This window comes from Myxocyprinus asiaticus, chromosome 41, assembly GCF_019703515.2.
Source record: "Myxocyprinus asiaticus isolate MX2 ecotype Aquarium Trade chromosome 41, UBuf_Myxa_2, whole genome shotgun sequence".
In the NCBI taxonomy this organism is placed as follows: Eukaryota; Metazoa; Chordata; class Actinopteri; order Cypriniformes; family Catostomidae; genus Myxocyprinus; species Myxocyprinus asiaticus.
Genome location: NC_059384.1, coordinates 38,840,470 through 38,857,645, shown reverse-complemented (window position 1 = coordinate 38,857,645; position 17,176 = coordinate 38,840,470). Strand labels below are relative to the sequence as shown.

Below are 17,176 nucleotides of genomic sequence, written 5' to 3'. Positions count from 1 at the left end.
AATGTTAATAATGTAATCTTAAAGTTATGTTAGAGTAATGAGTTGTGTGTTTTTTTTTTAAGTGTAATAATGAAATTAAAGCTCTGTTGGTTAATTTGTGCACTGGCAGTTTCCGTGAGGTGGCCTGAGGTCAAATCTGAGGTAAAATTTATGAAGATCTCTTTTAGTTTTAAAATAGCAAATTCAAAATCAACTTCACAATAATCACTTACACATTTTCTAAATGTTAACTTTAAAGTGTCTGTTCATTTTAACTGCTGCTCGCGCATAATCCATGACACTCATGCACCACACAGAGAAATTAATAGAGATGTTGAAGCTCATGCTTCCCCACCCACGGGCCTGACATCTCTTTGCTTACATTCATTCAAATTTACAAGATAGTCTAATGTCCAAAATTTTTAAGATTGTTGACAAATTATATGCTCACTGTTTAATTTTAATTTTGTAGATTTTTCTGCACTAATATTCACCACAGGGGCCAAAATAAGCCTATTATAAATGTTAAAGCCCTACAATACATTTATAATAATCGCTATTGATGTTTGAATTTTATTGGCTGTATCAGGAATGCTGTAAGCTCCCAGTTTACGAGGACATAGAAAACACAAGAGACGCTGTATCAACCTGGACAGAAGCCTGTTCCAGCTCCACCTACACCACACCAGACCTCTCTCTGCCTGCCATGGATGGCTGTCTACTTGCATATTATGTTCTCCTCAGATGTACAGTTAAGTGCATAAGTTTGCATACCCCTTTTGTCTTATAAGTTTACACACCCAATCTATTGACCTGTTTCATATGACATCACTGTATGACTGCGCCACCATGTTTGTGACCAAAATTCTATTTACCTTCAGTGTGCTGCAACAAAAGTCTGCAAAAAAAAATTATATTTATAAATCTTGAAAAAGAGATACTGCTGTTTAATTACCAGAGCCAAAATGTAATTTTTCTTTCAATAAAGTTTAATTGTTTAATTTTGCCAAAATCAAGCAGCAATAAAGGGGGAGAGCACAGATAAAACACTTGTGGGTCGTTACTCATTTATTCAGTCATGTCAGTTACACATGTCTAATTATATTTATAACATCACTGAGTCGGATACAATTAAACTGGAAATGCACATAGGACGATGCTAATCATAACACCCAGACAGTATAAAGGTACAGTTGTGCTCAAAAGTTTGCATACCTGGCAGACATTGTGAAATTTTGGCATTGATTTTGAAAATATGACTGATCATGCATGTCTTTTATTTAAGGATAGTGATCATATGAAGCCATTTATTATCACATAGTTGTTTGGTTCCTTTTTAAATCATAATGATAAGAGAAATCACCCAAATGGCCCTGATCAAAAGTTTACATACACTTGAATGTTTGGCCTTGTTACAGACACACAAGGTGACACACACAGGTTTAAATGGCAATTAAAGATTAATTTCCCACACCTGTGGCTTTTAAAAAAAAAAAAAAAAAAAATTGTATAATTATTTTTATTGAATTTTCAATGTAATACAAAAATAACAAGACATCGCCCAAACAAAAAAAAAAACAAAAAAAAAAAAAACAAAACAAAAAAAACACAAATAGCTCAGATTTTTAGATAAAACAGGACTACCCCATATATAACAGATCAAGGAGAGAGGAAAGAAAAATGATTAGAGCAGAAAAGTTAAATGTCCAGATAGTAACATAATTACAATATTCCTTGTAGTATAACAGGGCGAAGATGAGGTTCCATATCGTCCAAATATGGAGTCCAGACTTTATAAAACTGGCCTGTTTTTTGATGTAATATATAGGTAAGATGCTCCAGGGGAATCAGCTCAAAAATTATCTTATGCTAACCTTTAAGTGATGGAGATTTATCACTAATCCAATTAAGTAAAATATTTTTTCTGGCAGCAAAGGAGAGAATATTATACAATTTCTTGTTAGCAGATGAAACAATGCATTTATTAGGTATACCCAGTACCAATGAGACTGGGTCAAAATCCAACTGCAAATAAAAGATCTTTTCCATTTCCTCCAGCACCAAAAACCAATACCTTTGCAGTCAGTTACATGACCACAGACAATGTGTTAAAGTACCTACTTCAGTTTTACATTTTAAACACAGGCGATATAGAGGGGTTAAAAAAATGCCTGCGGTTAGGAGAAATATGGAGTCTATGTATGATTTTAAATTGTATTTCTCTTGTACGTGAACAAACAGATATTTTCTTAGCATAAGACCAAATGTCATCCCATGTTTCATCTTCAATATCAGTAGCTAACTCTTCCTCCCATTTAGTTTTAATTCTCTGTGTATAAGCAGAAGAAATTGAACACATAGCACCATAAAATCTACCCAAAAGACATTTTTCCCGATGATAAAAATAGTAACCTCTCAATAGAAGATATCGCACAATTTCTAACAAGTGTTGTGTTATTACTTTATTACCTTTATTTATCACACATTATACATTTGCACATATACAGTGAAATTCTTCTTTTTCACATATCCCAGCTAGGCTGGGGTCAGAGTGCAGGGTCAGCCATGATACGGCACCCCTGGAGCAGATAGGGTCAAGGGCCTTGCTCAAGGGCCCAACAGTAGCATCTTGGTGGTGCTGGGGCTTGAACCCCTGACCTTCTGATCAGTAACCCAGAGCCTTAACCGCTGAGCTACCACTGCCCCCACTGCCCCCATTATATTAGTAATATAATGTCTCAATTGGAGGAATCGAAAAAAACCATGTTTGAACAACTGGTACTTCTGAGTTAACTCCACAAATGACATTAATTTATTATCTGAAAACATATCCCCAAGCCTAATAATTCCCAAATTACACCAACGTTTAAACCATCATCCAAAATTCCTGGGGTGAAATCAGGATTGTTTAATATTGGGGTAAAGAAAGAAGCCAATTTAGAAGCCTTCAAGCCTACAGACTGATCTCCATGCTTTCAGAGTATTAACTATAATTGGATTATCATATATCTTTTTTATGTTTTGAAAGCTCTTAACAAAAAGAAGAGCTCTTAAAGGAAATTGTGAAAAGGAGGATTCAATATCTAACCAAGTAGAGGAAGAATTATTCCTAACCCACTCAGGTGGCAATGTATCTCAGGTGGGAACTTAACTGATACATCTTAATATTTGGAAAATCCAGCCCCCCCATAGAACTTGGCAGATAAAGTACTGATAATTTTAATCTAGGTTTGCGTTTATTCCATATAAAAAAAGTCAGCCAGCTATTCAGGCCCTTTAATGCCCTGTTTGAGAACAGTATAGGAACCATTCGAATAGGATATAACAATTTTGGTAACACAATCATCTTTACAAGTGCTATCCGGCCCAACAAAGGTACTGGCAAGGAATTCCAACGTTCTAAATCCTGCCGTATTTTCTCAAATAAAGGAACAAAATTAGATTCATACATCTGCTTCAAAGATGTAGAGATAGAAATACCTAAATAGACGAAACCTAGAGGTGACCACTTGAAAGGAAAACAGGGCACAATGTTAGGTTTAGAAATAAGAATACCTAAAGGCATAGCTTCAGATTTAGTTAAATTAACTTTATAACCAGAAAAGGTTGCAAACCAGTTAATCAACTCAATTAGAGCGGAAACTGACTTCTCAGGCTCAGATAAAAAAGCAATACATCATCGGCATACAGTGCAATCTTATGATGTATATGTCCTATCTGTAAACCTGAAATAGATGTTGCTGATCTGATTGCTTCAGCTAGAGGCTCTATAGCCATCGCAAATAAAAGAGGTGATGGGGGGCAACCCTGCCTGGTGCCTCTATGCATAGGAAAATAATCTGATCTAAAGCCATTTGTCAATACAGCAGAACATGGGTTTGTATACAGCACTTTGATCCACTGTACAAAATTTTCACCTAGGCTAAATTTATCCAAAACAAAGAAAAGATAGGACCATTCAATCTGATCAAACGCCTTCTCCGCATCCAAAGACAGTACTAGCCCATCTATGGATTTCACTTTAAAGGTGTAAATAACATTTAAAAAGCATCTAATATTATCAGCTGAATTTCTACCCTGTATAAATCCTGTTTTATCAGTCCCAATTATCGTAGGCAGAATTTTTTCAAGGCGCATTGCTAAAATTTTAGAAAGCAATTTCTGGTCAACATTCAGTAATGCAATTGGCCTGTAAGAAGAACATATGTCAGGACTTTTACCTTTCTTTAATATAAGTGAGATATAAGGTTCTCCAAGGGTCTTTGGTAATTCTTTAACCACAAACGAATAATTAAACATATTAAGCAATGGGTCTGCTAGTAACTCTTGAAACTCCTTAAAGAACTCTCCACAAAACCCATCTGGCCCTGGTGATTTACCATTCTTAAGAGCATTAATAGCATTAATAACCTCCTGTCCTAGTAATAGGGCTATTGAGAAATTATTTTTGTGTAACTGAAATTGTTGGAAGATTAATCTCAGAAAAAAAGTCTACCATTTGTTTGAGATGGTCACCTGTTTTCTCAGAAGAATATAGATTTATATAAAAATCTCTAAATGTATTATTAATATTCTTATTATCATGGAAAATATTATCATCTGAATCAACAATAGTAGCAATATACTGAGATGCTGCACGTTGTTTGGCAATATATGCTAGAAATTTCCCAGGCTTGTCTCCGTGCTCATAAAATCTTTGTTTTGAGTATCTTATTTTCTTCTCTGCGTCCACAGTGAGAAGACAATCTAGAGCTGCTCTAACTGCTTGTAATTCTTTCAATAAATCTGCTGAAGGAGATCTATTATACATTTTTTCTTTAACCAATAACTGAGCTTCCAAGGCCCTTTGATTCGCCATTCTTTGACGTTTTTTGTAGGAAGTATATGAAATAATTAGCCCCCTTGCATAAACTTTACAGGTTTCCCATAATAAAGATGGATTATCTGTGGATAAAGAATTAATAGATAGAAAAGATTTAAATTCAGAAGAAAAGTAAGCTGAAAATGCACTGTCTCTAAGGGTTGCAATATTAAGTCTCCACTGTATAGAATAGTCCACAGTATTCCTAAATTGAAGCTCCATAGTGACACTGGCATGATCTGACAGTAAAATACTTTCTATATTACAAGATAGCACTAAATGCAAATCTGTTTTCGGCATAAAAATGTAATCTAATCTTGACTGACAATGATAGGAAGTAGAAAAAAAATTATATTCCTTATCAGCAGGGTGAAGAGTTCTCCAGACATCTACAAAACCAAGATCTTTACAAATATTCTGAAGAGATCTTTCCTGAGCAGTTAGAGATGCAGAGCTATGTGGGTACCTATCTACAAGTGGATTCATTAAACAATTAACATCTCCCCCAACAATTGTTAAAGCTGCTGGCCTGGCAATCATGTCCAAAAACACTTTAGTAACAAAGTCAGATGGATGAGCTGGAGGATAATACATGTTTAGTATGAGAATAGTTTTACCTTGCCACACACCTTCAGTAATAACATAGCGACCATCTCTATCTTTAATACAGTTTAAAACATTTAAATGGTAAATTACGTTTAAGGAGAATAGCAACACCTCTACTTCTAGATGTAAAAGACGAAAAATATATCTACCCAAAAACACCCTGTTCTAATTTTAAATGTTCTACATCACTCAAATGAGTCTCTTGTAAAAGAGCAATTTCAATATTTCCTTTTTTCAAAAAAGTATCTTTCTTCGTTTTACAGGATTATGGATACCTCGAATATTCCAAGTACAAATCCTAAGCACACTAGACATTAAATACTGTACAGACAATCAGTGGATACATAATACAGATAATCAAAAAATATATTCCTGTAAGTGTACCCCTCAGAAATCTGAGCTTTAAACAAAAATAAAATAAAATACCAATAAAACACAGAGAACAAGGGAACAAACCTGCCAAACATGCAGGAAGGACTATTCTTACTCTTTTCTTCTGCAGGCAACTGCCTACCCCCCCAAACACCACTCACATCCTTGAACCTAGGGTAAACACAGACCTCACCAAGCTCACAGCAACATGATACAACTTCTTCACTCAGTGAATTATTTTGTTCATGTACCACATAACTACCCACAAAAGTTTGTCACGTTAGCCCAGGCTGTCAATGAACGCAGTCATGTCATCCGGTGAGGCGAAGCGTTTCATTGTCCCGTTGATGGTCAGCCTCAGAGTTGCAGGATACAGCAGGTCATATTCGATCTTCATCTTCTGCAGTCATTTTTTGACATCATCGAAAGCTTTGCATTTCTTTACCACCATCGCAGATTAATCGTTGAAGAATGAAATCCTCGGTCCTGCGTCAGCGCTCCTCTCGGGATCCGTACCAACATGACCAGCTGCGTTCAACACTCGCTGCTTGTCCATAAAATTATGGAACTTTATGATGACAGGTCTGGGTCGTTGCGTAGGTCCTGGCAATGGCGCCAAAGAGCGATGAGCACGATCAAGCTTGATCCGCCCTGCTTTCGTTGTCATCTTCAAGTAATCGGGCTGCCACTTTTCAAAGAAATGCACCGGATCACTGCCTTTGGTTCCCTCTGGCAACCCGAGTAGAAGCAAATTACACCTGCATCCGCGATTCTCCAGATCGTCGATTGCGCTGACATTTCGCTCACTTTTTTTTGAAGATCAGCCACCGTAGCTTGCAGGCATTCAGTCGAATTCTCCACACCGGCGATCCGCTCCTCCGCCTCGCCCACTCGCTCGACCAAGGCCTGGAACTGAACTGTTTGATCATTTATCGTGGATAGGACAGTATTCACTTTCTCATCTATTACCTTCGTAATGTTTTCAGTTAATTTGTCCAAAGCTTGAGCAAAGTTGGAGTTGGAGCTTTCCTCCTCACGACTATTCACGCTCGCGTCGTCCATATTAACATCCTGCTCGACGCCGCTGATAGTAGAACTTTTCGGTGCAATCTTCTTAGCTTTGGGCATTCTGTCAGATCCTTTTAAAAAAAATATTGATCTAAAGACATGGTACAGTAACCCTCCAACCAAGTAGAATGATTTCACTGAGTGAAAGTACAGGTGCATCTCAATAAATTAGAATGTCGTGGAAAAGTTCATTTATTTCAGTAATTCAACTCAAATTGTGAAACTCGTGTATTAAATAAATTCAGTGCACACAGACTGAAGTAGTTTAAGTCTTTGGTTCTTTTAATTGTGATGATTTTGACTCACATTTAACAAAAACCCACCAATTCACTATCTCAAAAAATTAGAATATGGTGACTTGCCAATCAGCTAATCAACTCAAAACACCTGCAAAGGTTTCCTGAGCCTTCAAAATGGTCTCTCAGTTTGGTTCACGAGGCTACACAATCATGGGGAAGACTGCTGATCTGACAGTTGTCCAGAAGACAATCACTGACACCCTTCACAAGGAGGGTAAGCCACAAACATTCATTGCCAAAGAAGCTGGCTGTTCACAGAGTGCTGTATCCAAGCATGTTAACAGAAAGTTGAGTGGAAGGAAAAAGTGTGGAAGAAAAAGATGCACAACCAACCGAGAGAACCGCAGCCTTACGATTGTCAAGCAAAATCAATTCAAGAATTTGGGTGAACTTCACAAGGAATGGACTGAGGCTGGGGTCAAGGCATCAAGAGCCACCACACACAGACATGTCAAGGAATTTGGCTACAGTTGTCGTATTCCTCTTGTTAAGCCACTCCTGAACCACAGACAACGTCAGAGGCGTCTTACCTGGGCTAAGGAGAAGAAGAACTGGACTGTTGCCCAGTGTTCCAAAGTCTTCTTTTTGCTTGAAGTCCAGTGTTAAGTTTCCACAGTCTGTGATGATTTGGGGTGCAATGTTATCTGCTGGTGTTGGTCCATTGTGTTTTTTGAAAACCAAAGTCACTGCACCCGTTTACCAAGAAATTTTGGAGCACTTCATGCTTCCTTCTGCTGACCAGCTTTTTAAAGATGCTGATTTCATTTTCCAGCAGGATTTGGCACCTGCCCACACTACCAAAAGCACCAAAAGTTGGTTAAATGACCATGATGTTGGTGTGCTTGACTGGCCAGCAAACTCACCAGACCTGAACCCCATAGAGAATCTATGGGGTATTGTCAAGAGGAAAATGAGAAACAAGAGACCAAAAAATGCAGATGAGCTGAAGGCCACTGTCAAAGAAACCTGGGCTTCCATACCACCTCAGCAGTGCCACAAACTGATCACCTCCATGCCACGCCAAACTGAGGCAGTAATTAAAGCAAAAGGAGCCCCTACCAAGTATTGAGTACATATACAGTAAATGAACATACTTTCCAGAAGGCCAACAATTCACTAAAAATGTTTTTTTTATTGTTCTTCTGATGTATTCTAATTTTTTGAGATAGTGAATTGGTGGGTTTTTGTTAAATGTGAGCCAAAATCATCACAATTAAAAGAACCAAAGACTTAAACTACTTCAGTCTGTGTGCACTGAATTTATTTAATACACGAGTTTCACAATTTGAGTTGAATTACTGAAATAAATGAACTTTTCCATGACATTCTAATTTATTGAGATGCACCTGTATATATTAACCGAATATTTGAACTAATGTCACGGGAGCTCGCCAAAATGTGTGTTCGCTCTACGATGCCATCTTCCCCCCCGCCACCTGTGGCTTTTTGAATTGCAATTAGTGTCTGTGTATAAATAGTCAATGAGTTTGTTAGCTCTCACATGGATGCACTGAGCAGGCTAGATACTGAGCCATGGGAAGCAGAATATAAATGTCAAAAGACCTGCGTAACAAGATAATGGAACTTTATAAAGATGGAAAAGGATATAAAAAGATATCCAAAGCCTTGAAAATGTCAGTCAGTACTGTTCAATCACTTATTAAGAAGTGGAAAATTCGGGGATCTCTTGATACCAAGCCAAGGTCAGGTAGACCAAGAAAGATTTCAGCCACAACTGCCAGAAGAATTGTTCGGGATACAAAATAAAACCCACAGGTAACCTCAGGAGAAATACAGGCTGCTCTGGAAAAAGACGGTGTGGTTGTTTCAAGGAGCACAATACGACGATACTTGAACAAAAATTAGCTGCATAGTTGAGTTGCCAGAAAGAAGCCTTTACTGTGCCAATGCCACAAAAAAGCCCGGTTACAATATGTCCGATAACACCTTGACGCGCCTCACAGTGACGAGACCAAAATAGAGCTTTATGGTCACAACCATAAGAGCTATGTTTGGAGAAGGGTCAACAAGACCTATAGTGAAAAGAATACCATCCCCACTGTGAAGCATGGTGGTGGCTCACTGATGTTTTGGGGGTGTGAGCTCTAAAGGCACGGGGAATCTTGTGAAAATTTATGGTAAGATGAATGCAGCATTTTATCAGAAATTACTGGCAGACAATTTGCATTCTTCTGCATGAAAGCTGGGTATGGGACGCTCTTGGACTTTCCAGCATGACAATGACACTAAGCACAAGGCCAAGTTGACCCTCCAGTGGTTACAGCAGAAAAAGTTGAAGGTTCTGGAGTGGCCATCACTGTCTCTTGACCTTAATATCATCGAGCCACTCTGGGGACATCTCAAACATGCGATTCATGCAAGATGACCAAAGACTTTGCATGACCTGGAGGCATTTTGCCATGACGAATGGGCAGCTATACCATCTGCAAGAATTTGGGGCCTCATAGACAACTATTACAAAAGACTGCACACTGTCATTGATGCTAAAGGGGGTAATACACAGTATTAAGAACTAAGGGTATGCAGACTTTTGAACAGGGGTCATTTCATTTTTTTCTTTGTTGCCATGTTTTGTTTTATGATTGTGCAATTCTGTTATAACCTACAGTTGAATATGATTTCCATAAGAAATAAAAGAAATGTGTTTTGCCTGCTCACTCATGTTTTCTTTAAAAATGGTACATATATGACCAATTCTCCAAGGGAATGCAAACTTTTGAGCACAACTGTATGTCATAATTTTAACACATTGTAATAAATAAAAAAGCACAATAATGTGACTATATAGTACATATATTTAATGTGTATATACTAATGTGAGTCAATAAACAACACAAAATAAGATCATGAAGCACAGACTTTATTCACACCGCCAGACTACAATGTAAACATATTAGTCATATACACTAATATGCCTCGGTTGCTTTCTGTGTATTCTTCTTGAGTTAAAAGCAGCTCTTACAGACGGGATCATCACAAACGTTTTGTAATATTGTGACCAAATCAGAGTAGAAAACAACACAAACATGTGTAAATATGTGTTCTGAATGAAAGATGTTTATGGTGATGTACCGGTAGGCATGTGTACTTGCCGGTCACACATCAGACCAGGGCCGTAACCAGGGTTTGAAAATTAGTGAGGTCCACGGTGAGGTGTCAAGACTTTTAACAAAATTACACCTACAAACGCAACATATACATAAAAATTTAATATAAAATTAAAGGACAGAAACCAATAATAATACTAAAATTATTTTGTAATCGCAAATGTAGTTAACTATATTAATACTTTTGTCTCATAGAAATGCACATTTGACAATAAAGCAAAATGTACTCATACTAACTACAGAAAAATCAGCAAAAGTTAATTAACAACTAATTTATCTAGGGCTATGTTAACTCAGATAATATTAATATTATCCAAAACAATCAATTGTTTTCCTTTTGCCAGACTCTTAATTATTTAAAGGTGCACTCAGTAATGTTTTCACCTTTAAAAAAGTTTTACTCCTAAAGAAATGAATTATAATTTTGAAATATATGTATAAAATCATGACCACTCACATGAGATGAGGACTCTAGTCATATCAGTGACCTTATAAAAGCTGTTTTATTCTACATGGGGCAGGGGCGTCCTCATGGGGGCTGCCATTTTAGAATCACATGACCAGCTGAATACTACTTTTTAAACTCAGTAACCATCTTTTTCTTGGACACTTTCACTCTTGGATTACATTAATCATGGTTGAATGTGAATAGTGAATTTCTACAGTGGTATCTGTAACTGAAAAATATTGATTTTGAATGATGCTGCATCTACACCACCAGGTGTCACTGTAAGTCCAAGATGACATGCGCAAAAAGTTACCGAGTGTACCTTTAATTCACCTTTTTTAATTAAAGTTCATTAGAACTGAGTATATTTACAAAGGAGAAAAAGACATAACTTCATCCTTAATTCATGAGTGTCCAGGCTTTAAATCTTTTTTGTTAAATTCTGCGTGTAGTTGCCTTTATGACAATTTACCATTGTTCGTGCATAGTATCCAGAGTTTAATTATGGTATTAGTAAGATCGTGATAATCACAGGTAAAAATTTTTTTTTTTACTATGGTTAGATGTAATTATGATTTGTAAAAAAATAAAAATCTATGGAATTTGTAATGAAAACAATATCCTAAAGACATGTAGAAATAATAAAAACAACTGCCATAAAAGTGACTTTTATTGCCCTAATATACAATATTTAATATTTTTGTAAGCTAATAATATTAACATTTATTATAAATATATACACTATTTCTGGCAAAATACCATAGTTACTACTACAGTTAATGTTAATACAGTAACTGTCAGGTATATTTCTATAAGGGTGCTGATTTGTGGAATGAAAAGCCTGTAATTACCATTGTGAATGGAACAATGTTTTCCTGTTTACCTTGTCACTGTAGATTAATATGACGGGCTGTTTAATCTTGTTTCAACTAGCTTCAGCACAGAGCCTTTTAAATGTCTCATACCAGATTTGTTTATAACAGAGAATTATATCAAATTATGTCAAATTCAAATGGGTCGCACGCGACTTGCACTGTGTTAACCACAGCACGCCGCAAGCGCAGAGCAGGTTCGTCAGATTAGTGAGACCAACTCCATTTCGTCACACTCTTGTACTATTTGCAGACAACCGATCAGAGTATCAGAGAATCCAGTCAACTGTCTAAACTAAATTATACATGCATGCAGACACTCAAAGGAGTTTTCAACCACTTATTTTTTATTTATTTATTTTTTTGTTCAGTTGTACATAGTATCAAAATTTATTTTTGAATATGAAAAATGTATCGAGGTCCAGACATCGGTGACCTCATAGCTGGTTATGGCCATGCATCAGATTCGTCAGCATACAGAGATGAATCATGGATAAAATATATTTAAAAGTCAGTGAAAGTCAAATTTGGCAATATTTGTGCTGACTTTAGACCTGTATACAGCTTTCCTGGGACTCTGCATGGATCAAACGCATTTTTTAAGGTTTTGCTTGATATCGTTTTACGGGTGTTTTTCCATTAACTGCCATTGTTTCCTTCCGCTGATGGTCAGCGGGCAGTGGGGAGGATTCTTGGGAGGTGAACAGGTGCACCTGTGCCTGTCCGAATCAACTCCAAATCAGCTGGACCACCTGAGGGTGGAGTCTCCACTCTCCCCTGAGGGTAACCTGTTGTGACAGTGCGTCCGCTGTAGTGTTGAGGTTGCCCGGGATGTGAGTGGCTCACAGCGACTTGAAGTGCTGCTGACTTCAGAGGAGGAGACGGCGGGCGAGTTGTGACATACAACGAGAGCACAGACCACCTTGGTGGTTGAAATATGCTACCATTGCCGTGTTGTCTGTCTGAACTAACATGTGCTTGCCCTGGATCAAAGGCAGAATCCTCCGCAGGGTGAGCAGAATTGCCAACAACTCGAGGCAGTTGATGTGCCAATGCAGTCCATAAGCCGGCGGCTGCGTGCCCGTTGCAAACAGCGCCCCAGCCCGTTTTGGAGGCGTCCATCGTGACCACGACGCGCCCGGAGACCAGTTCTAGGGGAACACCTGCCCGTAGAAACGAGAGGTCGGTCCAAGGGCTGAAAAGACGGTGACAGACCGGCGTGATGACCATGCGATGTGTCCCGCGGTGCCATGCCCATCTCGGGACTTGAGTCTGAAGCCAGTGCTGAAGCGGTCTCATATGCAACCCGAGCGGGGTGGCCACCGCTGAGGATGCCATATGCCCCAGGAGCCTCTGAAAAAGTTTCAGTGGAACCACTGTTTTCTGTTTGAACGCCTTCAAACAGACCAACACCGACTGAGTGCGCTCGTTCGTGAGGCGCGCTGTCAAAGAGACTGAGTCCAACTCCAAACCGAGAAAAGAGATGCTCTGAGCTTGCTCTTTTCCCAGTTGACCCGAAGCCCTAGTCGGCTGAGGTGTGAGAGCACCAAGTCCCAGGGTGTGCACAACATGTCCCGAGAGTGAGCTAAGATTAGCCAGTCGTCGAGATAGTTGAGAATGCGAATGCCCACCTCCCTTAGCGGGGCAAGGGCTGCCTCTGCGACCTTCGTGAAGATGCAAGGAGACAGGGACAGGCCGAAAGGGAGGACCTTGTACTGATATGCCTGACACTTGAATGCAAACTGCAGGAAGGGTCTGTGTTGAGGAAGGATCGAGATGTGGAAGTACGCGTCCTTCAGGTCTACCGCCGCGAACCAATCTTGATGCCGGATGCTCGCCAGAATGTGTTTTTGCATCCGCATCTTGAATGGGAGTCTGTGTAAAGCCCGGTTCAGTACTCGCAGGTCCAAGATTGGCCACAACCCACCGCCTTTTTTTCGGTATGATGAAGTAGGGGCTGTAAAACCCCTTCTTCATCTCGGCCGGAGGGACAGGTTCTATCGCGCCCTTCCGTAGGAGGGTAGTGATCTCCGCGCAAGGTAGCAGCGTTTTCGTCCTTCACCAAGGTGAAGTGGACACCACTGAACCTGGGCGGACGCCTGGCGAACTGAATCGCGTAGCCCAGTCGGACGGTCCGGACCAGCCATCGCGACGGATTGGAAAGCGCAAGCCACGCGTCCAAGTTCCAAGTTCTGCGCAAGGGGGACCAAAGGGACAACATCGTCGGACGTTCCAGCAGGTGGGGCCTTGCGGCGGGGTGGAGCTCGAGGTGCCACACCATGTCGTGGCCGTGCTGATTATAGGGACATCGAAGCACTTACCTGGCTCCTTGTGACCACCCCCGGAACAGCCTGGGACGGGGGAGGAAGAGGCCTGTCCTCATGACCCGTGGAGACTGTCACATCGGGGGCGGATTTGTGCCACAGCTGGGCGCTCAGGGGCGGGAGACCGCCGCTGGGGTGCCAAACCTGCCAAATAGAGTGGTGGACGGTGGTCATGATGACGGCCGTGCACACCGGATACATGACCCAGGGAACAAGGAAACCGCTCTTGCTGAACTCTTGAGTACTGCAGCCACTTGGGCATGCAGCACAATTAAATACAAAGATAACAAAAAGATGGAGAGGTCTGCTTACCAGCTCCAGAGCAGCGGGTTTCGTCGTCCCTGGGTCGCCCATCTTAAGGGCGCTTTGAAGCCATTCACGGGTTCTGGGCGGCCGCGAGACAGGTGGCGTCTGCTTCCTGTGGTGGGCTCCACGCCGGGGCCGGGCCGAAGGGGTGGGTTTCGGTGGAACTGGTGCAGTCACCGCAGGGGGATGCCCTTGGCGATGAGCAAACGGGGTGCGGGATCTTGAGCCGCGCCGGGGCAGGATATGTTGGATAGCCTCCATCTACTGTTCCACTGTCGAGAACTGCTGGGCAAAGTCATTGACGGTGTCGCCGAATAAGCCAGCCTGGGAGATGGGGGCAGCAAGGAATCGTGTCCTGTCGGCCTCACCCATCTCGACCAGGTTGAGCCAAAGGTGGCGCTCCTGGACCACTAATGTGGACATCATCCACCCGAGAGACTGCGCCGTGACCTCCGTCGCTCGGAGAGCGAGGTCGGTCGCCGATCGCAGCTCCTGCATCAATCCCGGGGCGGAACTACCCTCGTGCAGTTCCTTTAGCGCCATGGCGGACTTGCAGGAGAGCCATGGCATGCAGGGCAGAGGCGGCTTGTCCAGCGGCACCATAGGCCTCGGCAGTCAGAGACGACATAAACCTACAGGCCTTGGATGGGGGCTTTGGGCACCCACGCCAGGTGGCGGCGCTCTGTGGGCATAGGTGCACCGCAAGCGCCTTTATCCACTGGCGGATTGCCAAATAGCCCTTGGCCACCCCACCATCGAGGGTAGTGAGGGCGGGGAAACTGAAAAGATCGGGACCAGGCAGTAAAAAAGTGCCTCCCACGACCTTGTCAGCTCTTCATGCACTTCCGGGAAGAAAGGAACGGGGGCGGGGTGTGGCTTTGAGCGGCGCCGTGAGCCCAGGAACCAATCATCGAGCCGCGAGGGTTCAGGGAAGAGCGGAGGGTTCCACTCTAGCCGACGCTCGCGGCTGCCCGGGAAAGCATGTCGTCATCTCCGCGTCAGCCTGTGACTGGGCAATCGTCCCCGAAGGGAGGAGCCCAGCAGAGGCCCGCTCTCCGATGCTGCGCTCGAGAGCTCATTCAGACTCATCCGGAAGCCCGAATGGGGCAGACAAGCGTGCTGGGGAATGGGAGGTCCGTGGGGGGATACCCAGCAGAGGTGGTCCCATTGGGGTCCCCAAATCGCCCCCAGTGCTAGCTGCACTGTCCTCATACCTGTGGGTAAATGGACCGAGGTGGGGAGCCTCTGGGGTGGCTTGCTTTCTTACGAAGGCGAGCCGCCCGCATCGTTGCCATAGACACGTCCTCGCAATGAGTACATGACCATCCATGAATGCTGTCTCCGCGTGAGCAGTGACCAGACACGAAAGACAGTGATTGTGACTGTCAGAAGGTGAGAGATAACGAGCGCAACCAGGAATAACATACAATTGGAAAGCCATCTTTAAAAAGACGCGTCTTTAAAAAGACATTCCGTGTGTGCCGCTCTTTTAGAGAAATATACTCTTTTAGAGAAATATACTCTTTTATTTCTGCCGAAGCACCCAGGGGCATTCTCTGCAGTGCACCAGTGCAGAGGAGGGAGAAGCTGCTGAAATGCGCTGTCAGATCCAGCAGAGGTGAATGCACAGTTGTGGGAATTCAGCTCAATGGGCATGACTGTTCGGCTCCGAAGAGAAAATCTGAATGAGTGGTTGCATACCAGTTCCTTTTATACCCGTATGTCCGGGGGAGTGGCATGCAAATACCACTCGCCAATTTTCATTGGCCTTTTATCAAAGACCAGAGGTGTCTCGGGCTCTCAAGAGTGAGCCCAAGTGTCACTACATCGACACAACGTCGAGTGAGTGACAGATAGGGAGCTATAGTTTGTTTGCTAGTATAGGGGAGACCAGGGCTAGTATTCATACTTTTTGTGAATATTTCCTCAATTTAATTTCTGTATAGCACATACCATAAAATCTTGTCTAAAAAAAAACTTTGAACATTTCCACCATTAATGCCGGGAAAAAAGGTACTGTTCATTGAATACCAATAACCAGGCATATTGTCAGACTATATGGGGTAAGTTGCACCATGAAACCAGAGATGTAGTTTTCATGTGAACATTGTGGGAGACATATCCTTCCATCACCTACCCATCACAACCTCCAAAACAAATTATATGCCTATGCCTCCCTTCAAAACGATGCCTGCATTAAACAGTGTATATGTTTTTCAGGAAAATCTAAACAGTAAAACAACTGAGGCACAAAAAGATTCATGAAGCAACTGCCCCACAAGTGTTAAGGCAAAGTTTTATTTTTTATATGTTGTGAATAAATGTAATAAGTACATTTGTTTTCTGTTTAACGTATTTACATATTCTGATGTAGCCTATGCCAATTCTGCAAATTATTATGAAGAAATATAAAAATATATCACTTCAGTCCCATATTTGATGTTTTTCTCTCACTAGTACTATTTGTTGGTAGTAAACTCTGCTTTGAAAGATAACGCGGTAAAAAAAAATTAGCTGCATGTGTAATAGCTACCAGGTTGGACATGGTATGTGGATTCTAACAACATTGCAAGGAGATGTGCCGACGTGATAAATCCATCATAATGACATTTCTGAAACATTGTGAAAATACATATTTATAACGTGAAAAACATCTGTTGTATTGGATAAAATGTTATCACGATGTGGGGGTAAACGTTTTTAAAACATAGTTTGCTGGCATATTGTAAAACCTTTGCTTTACAATATAACATAGTAGGGAAAAACAATTTTGACAAACGGCACATGAAGAACCAAGGCTGGACATGGTCAATATAGGTTCCTTAAACGTCACAAGGAGATTTGAGGACGTGTTAAATACATCATAACAATGTTTATGCAACATTGTGAAAATATTATTTATAATGTGAAAAA

General features: G+C 41.2%; 1 long non-coding RNA gene across 1 annotated transcript in view; it reads right to left on the bottom strand.

Annotated features, from left to right (window-relative positions):
- Nucleotides 1-7,832: 7,832 nt before the first annotated feature.
- LOC127432194 (uncharacterized) overlaps nt 7,833-17,176 on the bottom strand; it is a 494,148-nt gene continuing 484,804 nt past the window's right edge. The window contains exon 3 of the long non-coding RNA XR_007895714.1: nt 7,833-7,970. This is a non-coding gene — a long non-coding RNA (uncharacterized LOC127432194). The remainder of the gene's footprint in view (nt 7,971-17,176) is intronic.